Source organism: Ovis canadensis, chromosome 14 (assembly GCF_042477335.2).
Source record: "Ovis canadensis isolate MfBH-ARS-UI-01 breed Bighorn chromosome 14, ARS-UI_OviCan_v2, whole genome shotgun sequence".
In the NCBI taxonomy this organism is placed as follows: domain Eukaryota; kingdom Metazoa; phylum Chordata; class Mammalia; order Artiodactyla; family Bovidae; genus Ovis; species Ovis canadensis.
In genome coordinates, this window is record NC_091258.1 from 31,307,909 (window position 1) to 31,330,291 (window position 22,383).

Consider the following 22,383-nt stretch of genomic DNA (forward strand, 5'->3'; position numbering starts at 1 on the left):
GTCAATTCTGCGGGCTGAGTCTGCAGCCTTGAGAACATGGCCTCACACACACCTTGACTAGGTGGAGTCAAGTGGCCACCACCCAGGATGGCTGGGACCCTCAGCTCCATGCTCTTCCTGTCACAGAGAATCAAGGTCAGAGCTGCAGAAGAAGTCCAGGAAGCCAGGGGGAGAGTAGCTAGCCCACGAGAGTTTGCAGAAAGGGGCCCTTCCTGCAGCGAGGGGCACAGGCTAGGAAGGTGGTGGGGGGAGCCATCCATCACTGAAGCTCTGCACGAGGAATAGATGGCTCTGAAAAGAGCACTGAAGGGGTTGCTGCCGTGGGCGGGAAAGTGAAAACAGCTGATGCCCAGGCAGCTCCAGGTTTCTAGGACATTCCTGGAATGGGCAGTTCCATTCAGGTGAATAAAAATGACCGCCAGGCTCCAGAGGGGGAAAAAAGCTGAGCAGCCCCAGGAGTGAAGTTTCCACCAGGTCCACCAGTGACCCCAGCACAGGGGACTGTACCGGGGGCTGCCCTGGACGCTGCCCCGTGGAGAGTCCAGGCTGCACACAGTAGGTGGATTGGCGCCTGTGGGAGATGCACTGGGGCAGAGGAAAGAACACTGGACATAGAGTCCAGCGAGAGACCTGGGACAAAGAGTGCCTGCCCTGCTCCTTACCTCTTACCAGGTGGCAAAGCTGGCCATCCATCCCAGAATACTCCTTGACTCAATTACATGCACACATGTAGAATCAACATCAGTGCAAGGGGGAGGGGAGGCAAGAGGAAGTGAATGGGCCATCGCTCGTCTTACCTCACAGATGGGGAGACAGAGGCCACAAGGCAGGAGCAGACAGATCCAGGACTAAACTCACAAAAACCACTGTAGTTACTGCTTCTGGAGCATTTTGTATAAACCAGACACTCTGCCAGCATTTTCTCATTTAGTTTTGACAACATCACTATGAGACAGGCACTGTTATTACATCTCCTTCTTTATAACTTGCAAACTGAGGCTCCAGGAAGGAAAGAAACTTTCTGAGCACACAGAGTTAGCAAGTAGCAAATGCACCACTACCCCCACCCCAAAGCCACTCACGATTAGACTACACTGCATCTCCAGGCCCAGTTCAGAGCCCGCCCCACTGCAGAAGCTGCTCGGTGCCAAGCACTGTAACTCAAGGAGAGCCACGAAGAGGTCTCACACTTTACAAGCCCACCTGCCACAAAGATGTGTCCCAAAGCAGGCAAAGTCAGCAGTGGATCACCAGAAGCTGGCTCTGATGCCAAGCACCAATGAATGTGGCTGCCCTCTTCTAAAAAAATATTTGGCTGAGTCAGGTCTTCGTTGCAGTATGTGGGATCTTTAGGTGCATTATGTTGGATTTAGTTCCCTCACCAGGGGTAGAAGCCAGGCCCCCAGCATTGGAAGCATAGAGTCTTAGCCACTGGACCACCTATAGTGGTCCCTGTAGCCACTGGAAGTCCCTTGTAGCTGGCCTCTTGCCTCACTTGGTGGCAGATACAACAGGATGCTTAAACAGCCTGGGCGAAACCCATCTGTGAGATTGTAGTAAGCAGAACAATGCTCCCCCCACCCCACGAAATGTTGATGTCCTAACCCCCAGAAACTATGAATATGTTACATTATATGACAAAGATGCATTAAGGTTGTAGATAGAATTAAGATCGCTAATTAGAGGACCTTCAGATAAAGAGATTATGCTGAATTATCTGGGAGGGCCCAATGTAATGACAAGGGTCCTTAATGCAGAAGAGGGAGGCAAAAGAGGAGGTCAGAGTGATACAACTGTTGGCTTTGAAGATGGAAGGGGGCCACAAGCCAAGGAATGTGGGCAGCCTCTAAAAATGGAAAAAGCATGAAAACAGATTCTCTCCAGGGCCTTCAGAAAGGAACACAGCCCTGCAATTTTAGCCCAGGGAGATCCATGCCAGACTTCTGACCTACAGAATTGTAAGATAATAATCTGTTCTTGTTTTAAGCCACTAAGTCTGTGCTAATTTGCTACAGCAACAGTAGGAAATGAAAACAGATATTGGTACCAGGAGCGGGGGGGGGGGGGGGTGCTATTACAAATACCAGGAAAGTGTGGAAGTGGCTTTGGAATTGGGCAGTGGGTAGTGACTAGAATTTTCAGGAGTGTGGTAAAAAAAAATGCCTATATTGCCTTTAAAAGATTATTCATAGAAATACAGATATTAATGACTCAGAGAAGACTCAGAAGGAAGTAAGGAGTACATTTGAAAAAAATCTAAGTCACCATAAAAAATACATACATATCATGAACAGACTGATAAGAGAAACAGGAACATTAAAGGGATTGATGGTGAGGGCTTAGAAGATGAGGAACTTGATATTGGAAACTGGAAGAAAGGGATCCTTGTTATAAAGTGGCAGGAAGTTTAATGGAATCACACCCCCCACTTATGTGAAAAGCAGGACTTGTAATGGGTAAAAAATGGATATTTGGCTGAGAAGATTTCCAAACAACTTATTGGAGGTATGGCCAGTTTCTTCTTGCTTCTTATGGTAGAGAGGAAAGAGATGGATTGAGAGCAGACTGTTATAGAAGTTCTCAGCTGAACCAGATTGCAAAAGACATTATAATTAAGAGATTCACTATCAGCAAAGCATGCTCTAGAGAAAAGACTGTGTGACTATACAGTTTGCTTGTATCTCAGAAAAAGCAAAAGGTTGGAGCACTCAGTCACACAAAAGGCTCTTTGAAGAGATTAAGAATGTGATTCACCAGAGAGCATCTAGGAAATTTGAGGGCATTGCCCTGGAACCATCACAGCAGAAGCCGAAAGTGGAGATGGGATTATCTAGGGGGAAAAGAAATCTACAGAGGGACCTCTTATCCAATGGAATAGATTCCCCATTACATACACAGGAGACCACCAAGTTTCCTGAAAAGTTTACACCAGCAGAAACACTGCCAGCCTGGACCAAAAAGGAGATGAAAGAAGGATGTGGAACCCCCAGATTCTACAGGCAGGAAATAGGCTAATAAAATGGCTTGGCTGCAAACATGTGCTACTTTTCATTTAAAAAAAAAAAAATAGATGACACAGAGGGCAAAGCCAGAGTGTAGAACTTTAAGCCTAGAGGGTGAGGCCATGAGCCCAGGGTGAAACCATAAGCACAGTGCATGAGATCACTGCTAAACTAGGTTCAGATTCTGGCACTAGATAGCCATGGGCAAGTACATCCCCTCTTTGTGCTTTCCTTTTCCCAACTCCGGAGAGAATGAATCAGATGAATTGGTCTTCTAAGAGCCTTTGTAGCTCTAAGAGTCTGTGATCAACTAGTGATGGCTTCCCTGGGTACAGGAATAAGGAATGGCAGATAGTAGGTATCCTAGCTCTCTGCTGGATATCTCCCTGCCTTTCCCTCAGCACATATTTGTTGAGCCTGCTCTATATGCCTGGACCTCTAAGGGTTTACAGAAGGTCCATTCTTAGGTTTCTCTGCTCTTGACTGCCCAGCCTCTCTGTCAATTAGTTACTATCTCAAGTTTCAACTCTCAACCAATGCTTTGCTACTTTGAAGCACTTTGAAAGAGGAAAAAAAAAAAAATCTTTCATGTAAGCAGTCAGTCTTGCATCTAGGTATTTGATTTTCCTAAAGGGACATCTGAAGGTGTGGTGTAAAGGATGGAGGTCCAACCCCTTAGAAATCAGGAGTCCACCCGGGGAAGAAGAGGGATGAGGCAGCTGGAGGGTCTCTGCTCAGAGGTAGGTTAAGAAGCCCCATAGAGGTTACCAGGAACTGACATGGCTCCAACTGAAATCATGAATTAAAATTATGCTTTTAATAAAAATAACAGCAACTCATAGTCACCCTTCTCTGCTCCAGGGAGCGCAGAGTGCCTTTGTGGATACGATATCATCATGCCCACTGAGGCCACAGACAGGGAAATTGGGGATCATTCTTTCAGTTTGGATATAAAAAATAAGCAGGTGGGGCGGGAGGGTGGTGGTTTCAGGGGTCAACAGACAGCACTGGAGTGGAGGCTGGGATGCAGAGGTCAGCAACCCCAAACTGAGGAGAACGAAGGCATTCTTGCCCTTAGGGGCTGCTTCCCCAGCTGGCCCTGGTGGGTGAAGGGTCGGGTCCTATTCTCTGACCTGCCTCTAAGGGACACTGGGCACATAGCCTTGAAAGCCTGCAGGCCGCCCAACAGACTGAAAGCCATGGCTCTGCATGCCTTTTTCTAGCTGTCTCTGGGAGCTGCTGAAATGCCACCTGACAACAGATAACTGCCATCCGGGCCCTTAATAAATCTTCTGGGGAGTCAAAACCACCCGCGTTACTTTAAAGAGACTCAGTCAATATCAGGGACACATCAGCCATTGGGAGACAGCAGAGCCACGGTTTGAGAGTTCAGGCTCACGTAGACTGAATTGTCACCACTAGCTGTGTGATCACAGACAAATCACTGCACCTTTCTGAGCCCCTGTTTCCTTATCCATAGGATGGAGGCAATAATACTGTCTACCTTGGGACTTCCCTGGTGTTGCAGCAGCTAAGACTCCACGTCTCCAATGCAGGCAGCCCAGGTTCGATTCCTGCTCAGAGAACTAACTCCCATAGGCAGCAACCAAGAGTCTGAATGTCGCAACTGAAGCTCCCACAACTCACAGATTCTGTATGCAGCAATTAAGACTGAAGACCACGTGTGCCACAGCTAAGACCCAGCGCAGCCAAATAAAAATGCATAATTTTTTTAATTTACCTTATTTTTTTAAGTGTCTACCTTAAAAAAATGTGCATATGCTGCTGAGTGTTCAGTAAATGCTGGCTACAGGACAAGAAGATCACCAGTGTAACTTGTACTACTTTCATTAACTAAATCCCATCAACTGTCTGGCATTTAAAATTTTACACAGCATTTTCAAACCCGTTATCCCTCTGACACTGGAGCAGCTTTTCATGGCTGAGGTGGTGGTGGCGGTGGCTATTCCCATATTACAAGTAAGCAGGGTGCCACACTCCCAGGTACCCCGGAGGGAACCCAGCTTTCCACCCAGCCTGTATCCCTCTTTCACAAAGTATCTGCGTTTACACTATAAGTTGTGTGGTCAGCTCCAAGGATGAGAAAATAGAACAGAGAGGTTAGATCACACCCCGATGTCACAGAGCAGATGGCAAATGAAAAGGCTGGGATGTACCCTCAGTCAGCTGGACTGAGAGGAATGATCACCTGAGCAGAGGGGCAAAGACCACCGTGGCTGTCCTCCTGCCAGACAGTCTGGGGACCACCTGGTCATCAGTTATTATGTAAAAATGCCAACAGCTAGAAATCAAGAACTCGAGTGTCTTAAACCAGGCCCATGTTTTCTAGAAGGAGGGGGCAAAGACCTGGAGGCACGGGACCTGGTCTGGTGCATCCATGATGGATCAGCAATGTGGCTCCCACTTAGAACCAGACGTGCTTCCTCTGTTGTCTGTCCAGACCCACGGGTCTCCCTTCCCCATCTCAAGGTGTCCTGGCCCTGAAGGCACCTGTGTTTGCTTAGTGGCTGAGTCCAGCAGCTGGACTTCAGAGCCTCAGATTCCCAGCTCCATCATGTGAATAAATCTCAGTTTCACAGAAGAAGAAACCAGCCTCAGTTTTCTCATCTGTAAAATGGGAACAATAGCAGTCCCAATTATAGAGTTACTATGCAGAGGAAATACATGAATTTTTGTAACACATTACATAAAAGAAGAGCTTCCCAGGTAACACTAGTGGTAAAGAACCTGTCTGCCAATGCAGGAGACATAAGAGATGGAGGTTCCATCCCTGGGTCGGGAAGATCCCCTGGAGGAGGGCATGGCAATCCACTCCAATGTTCTTGCTTGGAGAATCCCATGGACAGGGGAGCCTGGCAGGCTACAGTCCATAAGGTCACAAAGAGGTGGACACGACTAAAGCGACTTAGCACGTACACATGCACCCATATATAAGAGATGTTCTATAAAATAAAAATAGTCACTGGCTATTGGCTCCCTCCCAGCTCAACATAAGGTCACAGAGCAGAGAAAGGGAGAGAGAGGCAGGCAAGAGAGACAGGCAATGGCCATGAGGGTTTGGATAGCACAAGACAGTGAGAGGTCCCATCTTCCTGAGTTCTGATTAACAACCAGGAAGGTCTAAGTTAAGGACCAGCAGTTACCACCTCAGAAGGTGGTTTTCAAAGCAAAAGACACCCAGCCTGCACAGAGGCCCATTGGGTCCTTGCATTTACAATCCTAGGACATCAGAGAGCAGAGAAGCCTTCAAGAGCACCCAGCCAATCCTCTCGTCATATAAACACAGAAGCTCGGGCTTCAGCAGCCTTGCTGGAACTTGGACCTGAGTCTCCAGGCGCATGATGGAGGGGATGGGGAATGAGGTCGGACTCCCAGGACACCCTTGCCCCTTTCACCCACTAGGGCTGCCATCCCCAAAGGACTTCTGGACACGCAGGGCAGAAAGGAGACATCAGCCTTTCCCCTTGAAGCCTCTGACCTCACAGAACACACAGCCTGCCTGGCTGCTCCATCCCTTAGATAAATTTACTTAGCACTGATATTGAAAATGCAATTGAGCTTGAGTTTTATTGCAGAAATTAAACAGACCGGGGGTGGGGGGAAAGCCAGTGCTCATCAACTCACCCGAGAGCTGGCGATGATCAAACTAGCTAATGTGCAGTGTCACCATCAACTCCTGCCAGGAAAGGAGGGCCTGATATTCCCCCACCAGGGGCTCCCCAAAGATGGGGTGCTTGCAGCTAGCAGAGGAGCTCTGGAGAGCTTTCCCATCAGCCCCCTGGCTGGGGCTCCCTGCACACCCCACCCTCAGCCCACCAGCCTCCCACCATCACAGACGCAGAGACAGCACCTCTGAAGTCACCTCCGTCAGCCTTTACGGAACAACACTGCCAAGGGCCGGAGCGAAGGGCTCTCTGTTCAACTCAAGAGAAAGCGAAATGCTTTCAGGGTTGAATCACTGTTTTTCTTTACTCCCTTTGGAGATCGGCAGAGCCCACATTCGGCCATGTTCGTGGACCTGGGACTGGAAACAGCTGCGCTCTAATTACATGTAAAGTGTACCAAAACATCCCTTTTATCACAGACTGGAAATCTGTTAGCATCTGTCTCTCCTTTGTTTCTTCCACAAGATACAAGCTTGTTTCTACATTTTTCTCACCTGTAGCGGTGATTAAAATTCATTATAAATGAAAGGAGTGAACAGAGAAACAAGTTCCTCTGTGTACCGTTCTAAACTCAAATTAGAAACAGCTGTTTGCTAATTCATGCAGCGATGTTTTGTCGTGCTCTGTGAATCAATAATAACTCACCCTATTGCTGCAGAAATTTTTGGATAATCCATACATTTAACTCAGCGTTGTGTACTCCAGGCAGAAATGTGAAGGCAGAAACTCCCAGCTGCCTCTAACCGGGCACGAGGGGACTCTGGTTTGCTCCCTGGAGATGTCCACACTGCCCCATCAGACAGCCCCAAACTCGAGGGTCCCAGCAACTCTCCCCTAGACCAGGCCCCGGTAGGACCAGAAGGAAACCCCGAAACAGTCTTCTCATCTCCTCCCCTCTCCCAGAACCAGCAAAAAAAAAAAAAAAATCAACTCTGATTAAACGCAAACCACACACATCCTCCAGCCGCCGGAGGGAACAGCAAAATTAAAAGTCTAATTGGTACCCGGAACAATTTAAAACTATTAAGTATAGGTGAGGCTTTTCTGTAAGAAAATAATCCTTTGATTAGGATTAAGTTTATTTGGATAGCATTCTTCCCGTTCCTACATTTTAGCTGCAGATGTCGGAGCTATCGTCTGCAAGTCCTCGAAGCTCCTGAGAAGTATTTGGGCATCTCCTCTGCCAACTTTAGTGAAAAGAGCGTGTGGCGTCTGGAGTGGAGGCTCTGAAAGGGAGAGGATGTTCTTTCCGCATCGTGGGGAGGAAAGAGCTACACCTTCAGAAGCCCTGTACTGCTACCACAGCATGCCCAGCTTACTCAGCAGGTGCTCCTCCAAGACACTGCCTCCAGGAAGACTTCCCTGACTCCCTCTGCCACCATCAGTGCCCCTCCCTGACCCTGGAGATACTTCCATGAGGCCACTTTTCACCCTGAATTGTGGCATCTGACATCACTGTTATTTTGAGGCTTTGTGGAGCCTGTGTCTCCTGTGTCCTTTCAGGTCTGAGACACAGTCACACTGAGCCAGTTTTTGAACCTCAGGCTAGTATCACCTCCCACTCCCCACAGCCTAGTCCCACTCTGCAGCCACCAACTGCAGAGCCCTCCGTGAGTGCCAGGCACAGCGCCAAGCTCCCCATAAGCTTTACCTCCTTAAATGCCCACCTCCATCCTACATGGTGCCCACCATCATCTTCCTCATTTTCCAGAGCAGACATCTGAGACTCAGAGAGGGGAAGGGCCCTGAGTTTCACAGCAGTTAGTGGAAGGAGCCTAGAATGATTCCCTATTTCTCCAGAAAGCCATCAAAACCACCTCCTGTCATCAGAGAGCAGGCCTCACCCAGCCCAGCCTCCAAGCCCTTGTTCAGGCCATGGTGCTCACCAAAGATGTCCCTCTATCGGCCACCTAAACCAACCTGTTACTCAGCACCCAGCTCCCTCACCTCCTAGCATATCCCAGGGGGGCGGGGGTAGTGGTCTCCCTCATGGGTATGGTCAGGCACTCATTTCGAGGTTCATCTGGGCCTAAGGAGACAGTAGGTTGATGCGTCCAGGCGAGGGGGTGGGTGTGTCTGCCTGGAGCAGCTCCCGCTCATCTGTGGGGCTCTAGGGAGCTCTGGCCTGGGGGAAGCCAGTGGCTGCCAGCCAGCTCACTCCTGGGTAGAATCAGGGACGTGTGAGCAGGAGGGGGAGCCATGCTGGGAGGCGTGCACGCGTGTGCGTGCTCAGTCGTGTCTGTCTCTGCGACCCCAAGGACTGTAGCCCGCCAGGCTCCTCTGTCCATGGGATTATCCCAGCAAGAGTACTAGACTGGGGTGCCATTTCCTCATCTAGAGATGCTGGGAGGTGGGGGCACTCAAACTGGGCTTCGAGGATGGAGGAGGCCCTCCTCTGACCCGCGTTCCCTCAAACATGGGCTGTGCACCACGGTTAGAACCTATGATGATTTCAGGGGCAGCCTAACACTGAGCCACAAAGTGAGAAAGTCCGTGCCCCTTCAGTTCCTTTTCAACCATCAGGCCGAGGAGAAGGCCTCCACTTGGTGCTGTGTCTTTAATTTCTCTCCAACGTTCCAACAAAGAAAGAACAGACCCCAAGGCTCAGGGTTTTTAGAATGCCACAACTTCTGGCAGGAATAACTTGAACGTAGGCTTTTCTTTGGGTCTGTTTTCAATTTACTTTTAAGATTACTGACTGCCTACTTACAGCAAATGACACTGACTTTCCATTTGCAAAATTAAGTAAATGAATTAAAGTATGAAAAGAGGACTTAAAACTACTAGGTAAATCATAGCACGAGCGATACTCGAGTGTTGCAGAAGTCTTGGCAGAGGGATTCAATAGAATAAAGCCTGGGACGCCCAGTGCAGAAGTGGGCTTAGAGGGACTTCCCTGGCGGTCCAGTGGTCAAGACGTGACCTTCCAATGCAGGGGGTGCCAGTTCGATCCCTGGTTGGGAAGCTAAGATTCCACATGGCTCGTGGCCAAAAACACAAAACATAAACCAGAAGCTGTGGTGTAACAGATTCAACAGGCTTTTAAAATGCTCTACATCGAAGAAAAAAAGGAAAAAAGAAGTGAGCGTGGAAGCTGGAACACTCAGAAACAACAGACTTTTAAAATGCTCCACATCGAATAAAAAAAGAAGTGAGCGTGGAAGCTGGAAAACTCAGGAACAGCAGGCTGAAGTCTGCATGGTCACTCCTGGGCTCTGCCCCCAAAATGATTTTCCCGCCCAGCTGCTCCCGGAAGTAGACACGAGAGAGTGCCAGGTAGGGCCTGGGAGCCGAGGTTCGGCAACAGCAGTCCTAGGAGCCCACTGCCACGCTGCCCCATTCGGCAGCCTCCCCGCCTCAGGCCCCGCCCCTAGGCCCCAGAGACAGGGCTCAGCTCTATGCTCACAGCACTCAGGGCAGGCGCTGGGGGAGGTCACAGGCAGGGCATCTGGGCGGGGCCTTAGCCAGGTTGAGCAGGTCTTGGGGCTCCCTGAAGGAAGGAGGCCCCCCGGGGAGAATCAGAGCTCATCCACACAGGAGCCGCTGCCTCCCCCCAGGTCAGCCTGGGTCCAGGCAGAATGCAACTAAACCAGCCCTAGGCCTCTCCCGCGGGCTTGACCGGCACCTCGGTTCTGGGGCTGGTTGTAGCCCCAAGCAGCTGGGTGACCTTGAGGCAAACCTTTGGCCCCTAGGCTCTCCTCAACTCATCTATAGAAAGCAGCTTGTACCCAGTCTTTTCTCACTGGAGGTGTGGACAGAGGAAGTGCTCCATGAGGGTAAAGAATGTGAACAAAATGACCAGATTCATATTACAATTTTCACAAAACCCAGTATCAGAGAAAACCACATGGAGCCCCTAACCTCAAACTTGAAGCCCCTAACCCAGAGTTTACAGACACGGAAAAAAGACGATTAACAAGTATATTTCATATTATATATATATTCTATATGTGCCTCCAACACATGGATAATAAATGACATTTATTGCACACTAGACATTTCCTGAGTGTTTGCTCCATTGCCACACGTTGTCCCATTTAATATTCACAACCATCTGACCAGTTAATGCCAGTCCCCATTCTGTAGATGAGAAAACTGAGGCTTACAGAGGTTAATTAGCACATCCAGATCTTATGGGTTAGAAATGGCCAAGCTGGGCTTTGAATGTGGGTTACCTGACCTCGAAGTCCGCGCTGTTCATCACCCTGAGATGCTGTGTGTGTGAATCACCAGATGCCAGGGAATGAAACTGAGTGGGCAACCCCCCCCCCCAACCATGGAGGCAGCGTCACTTAGAGCCCAGGCTGGATGCCCACCCAAGAACCCTGGGAGAACGTCAAGGTCGTGTCCTCATTTTCAGCTCAGACACCTCTTGACGAGGGATGTGTTCCTCTGGCTTGGGGGGTCAGATCTCCATGGACAAGGCAGGCACACTGTCTGACCTTGAAGCCCACATCCGCTGCTTTTCAGCTCAGTCACATCCCTCTGAGGCCCAGCTTGAGGGTGCCCCCAGCACCTGGAGAACTGAGGAGCCTCCCACAGCTGGGGGGATGGCTGCTCCCTCAAAACACGCACTCTCTCTGCCCCATGACGTGCGCCGCAGCAATTCTGCCAGACAGTCACAGCATGGCCTCACCTTACAGAAGAGGACCCTGGGGATGGGGAGCCGAAGGGGCCTCCATGGCAGGCGCTCCAGGTGAGGACATCACAGCCCGTAACTCGGTTTAGCCGCAGCTGCGGTGGATGTGCTGAGCCCCAGGGCCTGAGGTCTCACCTCCAAGGCTCTACCTGTCTTTAGAAGGGTGGGCAGGAGCTAACGCACCCCCAAAGTCATCCTCAACCACAGAAGGACTGGAGCCTGTGGGGCATCCTGCACAAACATGAAGTTCCCGGCAGAATTGAGCCCGGAGGTCCACAGCCGTGACTTTGACACTCCTCCCCAGTGTTGGCCTTTCCCTTCCCTGCCTCACCCTGCCTGCCCCTCATTCCTTCTTCCTGGAGCGCCTACCTTCCCATCACAGAAAAGAAAGTGAAAATGTCAGTCGCTCAGTCATGTCCACCTCTGCAATTCCATGGACTGTAGCCCGCCAGGCTCCTCTGTCCACAGAATTCTCCAGGCAAGAATACTGGAGTAGGTAACCACTCCCTTCTCCAGGAGATATGCCCGACTCAGAGATCGAACCTGGGTCTCCCGCATTGCAGGCGGACTGTCTACCATCTGAGCCACCAGGGAAGCCCCAAGAATTTAGTCGCTCAGTTGTGTCTGAGTCTTTGTGACCCCATGGACAATAGACTGCTAGGCTCCTCTGTCCATGGGGTTTCCCAGGCAAGAATACTGGAGTGGGGAGCCATTCCCTTCTCCAGGGGATCTTCCCAACCCAGGGATTGAACCCAGGTCTCCTGCATGGTAGGCAAATTCTTTATCATCTGAGCCATGAGCGAAGCCTCGCCTGGACCTCAAGTTCTGCGTTCAGGAGAGCCATCCTCAACGCGTACCTGAGGCTGTGGCACCAGGTTCGGAGGCCAAGTCTACAGAGGATTGGCTACGCTCACATCACCTTCCAGACCTTTGTCCTATTTATTTACTTACTTGTATCATATTACTCAGCTTTGTCCTTTCACCTTCCTCAGGACTAACAATGCTACATACCTGAGTTTAATCCCAAATAATTATCTTGATGAAATCATGGGTATGATGTTTTGTAAAGTTCACTAAAAGACATACATAATTACCTTGATCAGAATTGCATGAACTGGGACTTCCCTGGTGGCCCAGTGGCTGAGAATCTGTCTTGCAATGCAAGAGACATGGGTTTGATCCCCAGTCGGGCCCCTAAGACACCACATGCCGCACAGCAATAAAGCCTGTGCGCTGTAACCACTGAGCCCACGCGCCACAGGAAAGACCTCACACGGCGCAACAAAGATCCCACGCACCTTGGCTAAGACCCGACACAGTCTAAATCAATAAAGTTGACTTCCCTGATGGCCCAGAGGTTAAGACACCAAACTTCCGATGCAGGGGTTGCAGGTTTGACCCCTGGTCAGGGAACTAAGATCCCGCATGCTACACGGCATGGCCCCCAAAAAATTTTTAGTAAAGTAGAAATTGCCTGAACCGTCTAGAATTGGGCTACTAATCCCTCAAAGTGTATCAGGCATCCATTGTGAGCCCCTGCTCTGGCCTACATTTTGGGCAGGACTTGCAGGGCTTGGTGTGTCCCTTGCTCCCCTCCAGGCTATGAGCTTGCTGGGAACACTGGAGCTGTGTGCCCAGCACAGTGCTTGGCCAAAAGTGGGCAGGGGAGAAGAGGTAGGCTGGGCCCCACAGCAGGGGAAGAGCCCGAGGATCCCCGTCGATGTGCCAGGGCCAGTAACACAGCCACTCTGAGGCCCCTACTCACCCTTTATACTCATCCAAATCTGCGACTCAGCAGAGAAAATTTCAATTTTCCCTGGATTTTCATGTTTCAGCCTCCAGAAAAATTGCCACTGTGGGCTTTGTTGCCTAGCTGTCAGCCCTAGATCACTGAGGCCTCCCCAGCCCCACCTAGAGAGGGAGGAGATTAGAGCAGCTTAGCAGGCCTGGGGAAGGCACAGAGACAGAGGCAGCAGCAAGGGAGGTGGCCACCTGGTCCAGACCACAGTGACGTGGAGGAGCCCTACGTGGCTGAGTTGGCATGACAGGATCCCCCTTGGAGCAGCTGTGATTTGACTTCCAAGTGACAACAAGGCAATTGATGTCCAGGCATTTCTACTGGGGCATGTCATCCCCTGGTCTCTTCTCGGCATCACTGACCCTTCCCTGGGCACCCCTCCCCCTGCCCCTACCTTTGCTGCCTCAGCCTGAATGGCCTCCACCTCCTTACGCTGTAACCAGGCCCTCATCTTACCCTGCATTGTGACTGCTGTCCTAAAAAGACTTGAAAATCATCATTAACTGTATTTACTGAGCACTTACTATATGCCAGGCTCTTTTTTATTTAAGTATATTATTAGGCATAAATGTTTTGCATGTCTTAATCCTTTTAAGCCACACGTAAACTGGCACCCTACTCCAGTACTCTTTCCTGGAAAATCCCATGGACGGAGGAGCCTGGTAGGCTGCAGTCCAGGGGGTCGCTAAGAGTCAGACACAACTGAGCGACTTCACTTTCACTTTTGACTTTCATGCATTGAAGAAGGAAATGGCAACCCACTCCAGTGTTCTTGCCTGGAGAATCCCAGGGACAGGGGAGCCTGGTGCGCTGCTGTCTATGGGGTCGCACAGAGTCAGACACGACTGAAGCGACTTAGCAGCAGCAGCAGCAGCAATATTACCAAAAACACATTTGACAGATAAGAAACCTGAGACTCACAGGCTGAAACAGACCTTTGGGGGCACCCAGCCACCACCCATTGTGCACACAGGGACCCTGAGAACCCTGAGGTCTGAAGGAAGGACTTGCCCCAAGACAGAATCCAGCAGAACCTGGAGGATGTGACTGCCTGACTCACTGGAAACCCCCCACGCCAACACATACACCTTAGAGGAGACTAAGAAAGCTAATATAATGTAAAGGGGTAAACCGAGAAAGTCCACCCACTGAAAGTGATGGATCACCCAGGAGCCTTGGCACAATGTGCCACCCACGACATCCTGCCCACAGGGTGTCTGGGAAGAGGAGACATTGCCCCCAGCTCAGCATCCCTGAGGGTGAGGGTGCTATGCCCACGGCCGGCTGGGGGCCACTGTCCCCAGCAGGGGTGGCTACCATCTCTTCTCAGTGCCGGGCACAGAGTAGGTCCTTGACATTTGCTGAATCTTCCATGAGTGAACGAGGGACAAATGAATGTTTCAGCCAGGTCATTAGTCAGCGCTGGGTGCAGGGCTGTGAACGAGCTATGTATTCCTTACACCTCCATTCACATTCCATCTAAACAGCACTTCAGCTGTCCTTGTTCATCTTCTTCCAAGAATGTTATTCTTGGGTTATTCTGTAAGGGTCTCCCTACAGGTACACATGCCTTAGAACTGCCTAGAGACAACTCTGAGAAGCCCCAAATTTATGGATCCCTGGAAGTCCCCACAAGATGCCTGCCAATACAGATACGCTGGATGACTGAATAAATGAGTGACTGAATGAATGAATGAAAGCGTACATTTCCGGTCTTGTCCTAGAGGGAGCAACTGGGAAGTGGCATGAATGACTGGGTGGATGGAAGGATGCATTAAGGGATGGAAGGATGGAGGGATGGAATACTGAAGCCCCAGGGCTTGGTCTAAAGAACACCTTCCTATCCATGGCATGAATGAGAGAATGGAAGAGTGGATGGATGGATGACAAAGCAAACCGCAAAGAAGGTGCCAGGAGCCACTCAAGGGAGCCCCGATCAGATGGAGGCCCAGGGGCTGGCGGGTAGAGGCTCCAGCTGGCAGCTGAGGGGTTAATGAGCTTGCCCACTTGCTTGACCACCTGGGCCCAGAGGGGTCACCTGGCAGAGCCTGTCCTGTGTCACCAGGTCCCTGGGGTGTCCACATATTGTGGCAGAATGCAACTAGTTCAGTCTTCAGCATAGCCTTCATGTGTCAGAGAGGAAGAAAGGACATGTCGGGGTGGGAAAGAGGGTGGCAGGGACGGAGGCAGAGCTCAGCGACCCAGCCTCAGCCCGAGCCCCTGAGAAAGCCTCACTCAAGCCAAGGAGACACTGGGAGTGGACAGGAGGGGAGAGTCGGAGGTGGGTGGGTGCAGGCCTTCTATTTATTCAGACTAGAGCAGAAGAAATGAATAGATTTAATAAAATAATGAGCCAAGAGTCCAAGCTCTTAAAGGTACAGCCTCAGCAGTGTGACCCGGGGTGGGCTGAAAGGTTTGCACTTTTGTCTGGTAAAACTAGGCAAGTGAGTATCTTTGCACACAACGCACCGGGGATGAGAGAGACAGAGTGTGTGTGTGTCTCTCCAAAACTCACTTCAAATCTCCCTACTGCCCACTCACAAATAAGTGTGCCCTCCCACGAGGCACACACAGCCAAGTGGCCCCCTTGTAAGTTTTTCTGGGAGGAAGTCAGGCCAGCCAAGCACACGCGGCTACCACACCTTCTCGGCCACCGCTGCCCTGAGTTTCTCCTTCCTCTGCCCAAACAGGAATTGATCACTTCCTGCTCATCTTAGGACACTCCTTGCATTCATTCATTCCTTCTCCAGACACTTACTGACATCTACTCCATCCGTGCCAGGCTGTCTCCAAGTGCTGGGGCAGCAAACACACTGGCCAAGGGGGCCTGGCTCCAGGGGCCTCAGGAGCGTGTCCAGGACGGCTCTCGAGCCAGAGAGCTAGGTTCCCAGCCCGGCTCCACCCCTGACCAGCTGTGGTGACCTGGGATCTGTTACTGAACCTCTCTAAGCCCCATCAAGGGAGAAAGTAGACAGAGAACACCTTCTGCCTCCTCTGGCTGTGGTGAGGATTAAATCGGATAATCCAGGTTAAGCAACTCTGGCCCAGCGCCGGGCACACGGGAGATAATGCTCAGTGAATGTATCACTGTGTCGTTTCCAGATCGGAGGCGGCAAGAGCGGAGGCCGCTGGGCAGACCCCTGGCTAACCGCAGGGCTCCCCACCCACAGTGGGCCATACTGCCCACTCTCAGCTTACCCTTCCCAAGAGCATTTTTTACAATTTTCCAAATCCTCACACACCACCCAGACTAGGAGCCACTAACCGCGTGTGATAGAGACAGCGGGCCCCACTGTCCTACCCCTGAGCCCATCACAGAACCCAAAGACAGAAGGGCCCTCAGGGGGATCCAATTCACTCCCCACCAGCACTTCCATCCCCTCTGCCAGGTTTGGTTCCTTCCAGTGATGGGGAACTCATTCCCTTCTGAGCTTCCTTAGCAAAAAGAAATGATGTCACCATGATCCCAAAGAGAGGGCTTGCTGACCACCTCTTGGGGACAGGAACAACAGGATCCCTGACTCCCACCATCCTCTGAGAGGAGACGGAATCGGTCTCCTGTCACATGGCAGGCATTTTTTAAAACAACATTGTAATTTACATGCATTTATTCCCTCAACAAATGTCACCAAGTGTCTACTCTGCAGCCCTGGTCCAGGGTCTAGGGACAGGGTAGCAAGCCCAACAGTCTGCCTACAGTGGAATGAGAGGAGGCTGACAATACAGCAGTAAATCCATCTGTAGTAAGTCAGGCGGCACAACAAAGAAAACACGGAGCAGCGTAAGGACAGAGGATGAGGGAATGGGTGGGGTGTTACTCCAGACAGGTGGCGACACGGTGACACTTGAGCACAGACCTGGAGCAAGCAAGGAAGCGAGCCAAGGGACGTGGAGGAAGCGCATTCCGGGAGGGGGCATTAGCACGTGCAACACCCCCGAATCCTGACCGAGCTGCCTTGGGCACATTCCAAACCTCCATCTTCCTGGATGCTAACACGAGGCTCAGAGCGAAGGCACTTGTCTGCCTTCAGAGATCGCAGACCAAGCTATCCTTCCCATGGAGACCCACAGTCCAACTAGAGCACCGACTCACTGTGGGACCCGTTGCTGGTCTCTCAACCTCTCTGGTCTTGGCTGCAGCAACAGCTAATCAGGGCTGAGCATCCACCCCTGAGGTCCTCCCCGGCCTGCCTCTCAGTGCCATGCGCACCCACCGTTCCCCTCTACCCACCGCACCATCCTCACGCCCGCGCCAGCAAAGCCACACAGGATTGGCACGCCTGCCAAAATGGCTATTAACCCAGTAGCCAATAATAACACATTATCCTATCAATTTGCTTCCAAAACGCTGTGTAACTGCAGAACCCAAGTTTGCCATTTCGGTAGCTTGGTTACGACAGAGAAGAAACACGCTGGTTCCTTCCCACGGAGAACAAGTGGCTGGCCACAAGAAACAGCCGCTTCGCTTACCACCGAGGCCCCCCCCCTCACCCCGCCCCACCGGCAGGCCCCACGCCAATCCATCAGGAGTCACGGTCCGGTGATCCACAGTCAGAGGTTTGTCTCGGTGTCCTCTTGGCGCGTCTCCCAATGACGGAAGAGGAGACCGATGCCTGGGAGGGGACGGCTCGAGGCCACGCTGGCCTCGTGGGTGGCAGGGTCAGGCCTAGAAGGCGGCACGCAGGCCACCTCCCAGCCGCCGGCCAGGAACCGGGGCAGGAATTGGGGCAGAGGTGAGGGCCCGGGACGGGACGGGAGCCAAGGTGCCTAGTGGCCAGCAAGCGCTCCGGCCCAAAGGGCACGCAGACCAGCGGGGATGCCGGCCAGCCTCCTCGGCAGAGACGGGGGAGCCCAGAGGCCACCGGACGGACACAGAGAAGGGCAGGGGGGCAGTGAGGAGAGTGGTGCCAGACCCGGAAATCGGGGCGCTCCCAAGAGGGCCACCGCCACCCCCACACTGCAGGACCCGACGCAGATCTGACACCAGTGCCTCTGAGGCCCTCACTTTTCTCCCCTAATCCAGGAAAAACAGCTCCCTTCTTTCTGGGTTAGATTCCACTCTGAGCGAACGTTCAGACATTCAGCTTCCCAAGGAGCCAGGAGCCTCTAAGGGGACTCTTGGCGTTCCAGTGCAGACACCAGCCTGTTTTATCCATTCTCCCCCTCCAGCCCCGCCCCTCCACTTACCTCTCCCCCCCTGCTCACCGGGACATCCCAGGATAAATTGTTTGATGCCCCCGTTCCGGGCACCCAGCGGCCGGGCAGGCGAGGGCTGGAAAAGCGCTTCCCACTGCCCCGCTGGTGACCTCAGCCCCAGGACTCATCCCCACCCTCGGCCTCAGCCGGGGAAAGGATGGGCCCAGCGTGGCTGCTCCGGCCGCCTTGGCGGGGAATCCAGCTAGTGGGGAGAGGAAGGGCCTCGGGGAGGGAGTGGGGGAGGAGACAGAGGAGGCCAAAGGCTGGGCCACTCAGCCAGATGCTGACCCAGTTGAGGGCCCCAGACCCCAGGGGCGCCCGGGGAAGCTCTGACTCTTCCACCAGCCCTGGGATTCCTGCAGAGATGAGGGGCCGGGACAGTCCCACTCCAGCGCTTGTCCCTGAGGCTGGGGTTAAAGGAGGAACACGGGGCTGCCAGGACAGGGTGGGGGACAGCCCCTCAGAGGCCCTGGGTGGGGTGGGTGGGGTGCCGTCTGCGGAAAGGAGTGCTCAGCAAATGGAAACCAGGCCCCAGAAACTGGCCCAGCCACAGCGGCTGCAAGCTCCAGGGAAAACCCCACCACTCAAGGAAAGGTGCCCCAACCCCAGAGAAAGACGTGTTAAAAAATGAAGAAGCAGGGAGGGGGCCAGGAGTTGAGGCAAGAGTGGGGGTGGCCGTCGGCTGCGTCCACACGAGCCCCCCTTTTCTATGCTCTGAGCACCTCCAGGGCTGGCCCATTATCCTCCAAGGCCGGCTGGCCAGCAAGTGCTGTAAAAAGCCAGGTCACGGAGCAATTTTCCTCCCTTCGCCTCCCTCTGCGGCCTTCGGTCAGGTTTCCAGCAGAGCTGGGCCAGAGCTTTGTCCTGGCCCTGGAAATCAGCATCATGCTGGGACGGGCAAGTGTGGATTCCCACCACGCTCATTTTCCAAGATTCGGCCCTCAACACTGACTCCTCAGCCCTCATCAGTGAGAAAAGAGGTCACTGGAAGGGGGAAGGCCAGTGACACACAGCTCCGGATGACAATTTGAAATCGGTCGGACCCCCGGGTCCTGACCTCAAGAACCTGGTGTTAGTGAGATGCTGGAAAGGGTGTGAAGAAAAGGGAACCCTCCTACACTGTTGGTGGGAATGTGAACTGGTACAGATATGATGCAAAACAGCATGGACATTCCTCAAAAAGCTAAAAATACAGTCATCCTATGACCCGGCAATCTTGCTCCTGGGCAAATGTCCAGAAAACAGCTCTGATTCAAAGATGCATGCACCCCAATGTCCACAGCAGCACCATTCACGACACAGAGACAGCCTGAGAGCCCTCAGCAGAGCAGCGGGTGAAGAGGGCGCGGCTCGTGTATGCGGTGGAGCGCCACTCAGCCACACAGAAGAGTGAAAGAGTGACGCCTGCGCAGCACAGATGGGCTGGGAGATTAGCACACTAAGTGAGGTAAGTCAGAAAGAGCAAGACACATATCACTCACATGCAGAGTCTAAGACATGAAATGAATGAACTTATTTACACAACAGAAACAGACTCACAGAAACAGACTCACAGACATAAAGAACAGATTTGTGGTGGCCGAGGGGTCAGAGGGATGGATTGAGAGTTTGGGATTACCAGATGCAAGCTCTTATGGAGAGAATGGATAAGCGACAAGGTCCTACTGTATAGCACAGGGAACTGTATTCCAAATCCTGTGATAAACCATAATGGAAAAGAATATGAAAAGGAATATATATATGTATACACATATATATAACCAAATCACCTTTCTGTATACCAGAAACTAATACAACGTGGCAAATCAACTATATTTCAAAAAAATTAAATTAAAAAAAGAGCTCGGTGTGCAGCGGCACTCAGTCAGTGCAGACGTCATCTACCCGTTCATCCATTCATCTCTTCAACAGATGCTGAGGATGTGTTTAGAACACTTTGGTGCTGGAGGTGTGAGGGGAGACAGCGCAGGCATAGCTCCTGCCCTACGGAGTTCACAGCCTCCTGAAAGAGACAGACGTTCTGCATGTGCTGACATCTGCTATGACTGGAGACGTCCCCGGGGCAGTGGGAGAATGGGGACTGGGGTGCAACGAGCTTCCTAGAAAAAGCAGCCTGTGCGTTGAGACCAGTAGGATGAGTAAGAATCAGCCAAGGAAAGGACGCAGGGCTGAGGACAGAGGTCCACGCAGCAGCCCCAGCACGCGCGAAGACCTAGAGGCGAAACTCAGGTCTTGGATCACTTCTACTAAATCTCAAGTTCCTCTCTCCCAGCCCTGGTGGGTGGCCCATCCCAGCAGCTCCGAACCCCCTCCCCACTTCCAGACCAGGGAGACCCCCAACTGGTACCTCTGGCAGCTAAGCCCATATCCAAGGCCTTCTCTCCCAGCTGAAGTTCTTATTTGAAATGTTTTCACATGTTTATTTTTGAAGGGGGATGGGAAGAGAAAAGGGAGTCCTGAAGGTCTTTTACTTTTCAGAAAAAAATTTAATAAATAAATAGAGCCTCAAGAAAAGGGCATGGAAAGGTCTCTGCATCTGTAACCACTGAACAAATTAAAATTAGCTCATTTAATCAGCTCCTAATGGCCTGGCTGTCCCGAGTGGGCCCTGGAACACAGCAAACTTCACAGCAGAAACGCGAGGGCCAATGTCAGTTTATCCTACAACAAAGGGATTTTCTAAATAGCGCGATCAAAACGCAGCAAAGGCAGGGGAGAGCTGGGGAGACAGAACTCGGCCCCCCAGATCTTGGTGGGCCCCCACCTCCCCACTTTGTCCCTTTGAATGGAATTGTTCTCTCGGCTTTTGTTCTAATTATCCAAACATACGTGTAACTCTATTCTACAAAGTGTGTTTTAGCCAGCAAAGGAGGTTAACACTTGCCCCAACCATACATTCCTAGGGCCCCACACTGTCAACATCCCCCTCTCCCCCATTACCTCCAGCCTCCCAGGCGGGCACAAACGCACATACAGACACACACACCTACACACACGGCAGTCACATACCCACACGGTTCTGCAAAAAGTCACACGTCACGTACAGTTCGATATACATAGTTCTATGTGTGCAGTTCTATGCGTGCACAATTACATGCACACAGTTACTCTACCACACACGCAGGCACACCGCTCTCAGGTTCCTAACAACTGGAGGGGGCAGGCGCAGCTCACCGGACCCCCAGGGAGGGCCGCTGTGCACACACCTGAGGCCCAGGCTGGTAGCAAGGACTCTTATTTCCCTGGAGTGGTTTCTCCACGTAACCTGCCACCTGGGCTAAGTCATTAGGGCAACTGAGGAAGGGGAGCAAAAGGCCAGGGAAGAGGGGCCGGGGCCAAGGGGGAAAAGGGGGTATCTGGTGCCAGGGCAAGCCTGGGCCAGCGGCCACTCCCAGACCTGGTGGGGAGGCTGGAACAAGGGTCCTCTGCCAATGCCAAGCTTATCTTCTAGCCGGCCTACACGCAGCCCTAGAGCCCTGGGTGCTCAGCCCCATGGGTCCTCAGTTAGTCTGGGTTCAGCCCTGGCTCCACCATTCACTAGCTCTGAGCCTTCACTTCCTCCTCCATAAAATGGGAAGAAGCACCAGCCCCAGGGAAACGCCATGCGGACTAAATTGGAGAGTGCAGCACACTGCCCCGCACAGAACAAACTGCATCAGCCTTTGCCACTGCCTCCGTTATAACCAAGGGCCTGGTGACCCAGGAGGGGGTCAGACGGTGGGTTAGTGACACAACCAGAAGACAGCTCATCGTCTCGTAGTTTTCACGGTCTTACCCAACCCCAATCCCTCGAGTGAAGGAGGGAGAATTTTAAAAGTAAATCAAAGACATTAAACAGGGTGTAGTGAGGGGGACACGGCAGCCCGCTCCAGTATTCTTGCCTGGAGAACCCCATGGACAGAGAAGCCTGACAGGCTACAGCCCACAGGGTCACAAAGAGTTGGATCCGACTGAAGGGACTTAGCATGCATGCAAGGAGTAAATGACCAGGACGATGGGAGTCTGGGAAGGTTCTGACTTGAACAGCAGCAACCTGGGTCCGTGCCAATGTTATCCTCAAGT

At 52.0% G+C, this 22,383-nt stretch overlaps 1 protein-coding gene across 3 annotated transcripts in view; it reads right to left on the reverse strand.

The window, feature by feature from the left end:
* Positions 1-22,383, reverse strand: part of ZNF423 (zinc finger protein 423) — a 343,000-nt gene that overhangs the window by 150,659 nt on the left and 169,958 nt on the right. The window contains exon 1 of one of the 3 annotated variants that reach the window (XM_069552750.1): positions 18,313-18,711. The exons of the other annotated variants lie outside the window; for them this stretch is intronic. The gene's annotated coding sequence lies outside the window, so the exon portion shown is untranslated. Of the gene's footprint in view, positions 1-18,312; positions 18,712-22,383 lie in introns of those variants that run through there. 3 annotated transcript variants of the gene reach the window in all.